The following is a 1,949-nucleotide window of genomic DNA, read 5'->3' as shown; positions in this document are numbered from 1 at the left end:
TTCTTTGCTATGTTGGGATTTCAGTTATGGCCTCATTATAATATAGATTGTTGGTAATCTCACAAATTATACTTAATGGGTTGAAGTTTTATGGTTTAATTAAAATTATTTTGTTCTTTGAGATAGTTTTTCTGCAGCTCTGTTTGTCCTGGAACTCACTCTGTATAGTGAGCTGGCTTCAAACTCATCCTACCCCTCCTTGCCAGAGGCTGGGATTAAAGGTGTGTGCCACCTCTACCCAGCTACTTGAAATTATTTTTAACGGTATCTTTTTTTTTTTTTTTTTCCTGAGACAGGGTGTCTTAGTCAGGGTTTCTATTCCTGCACAAATACAAACATCATGACCAAGAAGCAAGTTGTGGAGGAAAGGGTTTATTCAGCTTATACTTCCACATTGCTGTTCATCACCAAGGAAGTCAGGACTGAAAATCAAGCAGGTCAGAAATCAGGAGCTAATACAGAGGCCATGGAGGGATGTTCTTTACTGGCTTGCTTTCCCTGGCTTGCTCAGCCTGCTTTTTTTTTTTTTTTTTTTTTCCTGAGACAGGGTTTCTCTGTATAGCTCTGCTATCCTGGAACTCACTTTGTAGACATGCATGAGCCAGGATCAAAACCCAGCATCAGTGAAAAAACAAAGGGGCTGCTCATCAATCTATATTATTGCTTGTTCTCCCCGCCCCCCATTTGGGTTTTTTGAGACAGAGTTTCTCTGTATAGCCCTGGCTGTCCTGGAACTCACTTTGTAGACCAGGGTGGCCTCGAACTCAGACATCTGCCTGCCTCTGCCTCCCAAGTACTGGGATTAAAGGCGTGTGCCACCACTGCCAGCCTTATTCTTGTTTATTTTTGTTTTCAAAAGCTCTTAAACTCAACCTGGAACTCAAAACAAGATAGACTGCATGGAATGCTGCATCTGGATGTAACATGTTGAAACGGTAGGCTCTTGCTTACAAGCTCAACATCCATTCAATAATTGAAAGGCAAATGTTTGAATAAATACAACAGGCTGAGCAATAAGGTGGCATATTGACTAGTGTTCAATTATAGGATCTTAGAGTTTCTCCAGCCTGGACTACATAGCCAGCTTTGGGCTATATAGTGAACCCCTATCTCAATAGAAACAAATAACCTGCAAAAAGAAAACATCCAGTATGTTTTGTGCTCCAAAGTAGTATGACATAGGTAGGATCCCCATACCTGGCTCTAAAACTTTGAAAATAAGAACTAAGCTGGATGTGGTAGTTCCAGCACAAAAGGAGGCTGAGCCAGTTAGGTCTCTTGAGTTCAAGGGCAGCCTGGTCTACAAAGTGCATTCCAGGACAGCACTGGCTGTTACCCAGAGACAGTCTTGACAAATGAAGCAAAGGAGAGAGAGAGAGAGAGAGAGAGAGAGAGAGAGAGAGAGAGAGAGAGAAGGAAAATAAGTAAATAAAAATTAATGCCCCATTTCATAGATTCTCTGTCTTTGCCAGGCAGGATCATTTTGTTGAAAGCAGAAAAGCAGAATATGCATTAACTTGGTATATAGCTTTTTCATTGTCTCTGAAATGTGGATAATACTGTTTTTGCTATAAGGAATGGGCTCTGATTACTTCCTCCTGGATTCTCCCTTCCAACAGAATATGGGATTCAGAATAGCATAGGTTGGAACTGGATGGGACAATGGTAAACATGAATGATTGAGAGAGGCTACACATGCTGAATGTATGGGGAGTTTGATTTTGAGACGAGCAAATAGTGAGTGAAATAGGGAACAATTCAAGTCTCCAACATGGCTACCATGGTGACAGATGCTTACTATGAGGGGTTAATAGCCTCATAAGAGAAGCCGGGCGTGGTGGCACACGCCTGTAATCCGAGCACTCGGGAGGCAGAGGCAGGCGGATTTCTGAGTTTGAGGCCAGCCTGGTCTGCAAAGTGAGTTCCAGGACAGCCAGGGCTACACAGAG

This window comes from Mus caroli, chromosome 2, assembly GCF_900094665.2.
Source record: "Mus caroli chromosome 2, CAROLI_EIJ_v1.1, whole genome shotgun sequence".
Lineage (NCBI taxonomy): Eukaryota > Metazoa > Chordata > Mammalia > Rodentia > Muridae > Mus > Mus caroli.
The sequence above is the reverse complement of the archived record's forward strand: the minus strand, read 5'-3'. Positions refer to the sequence as shown.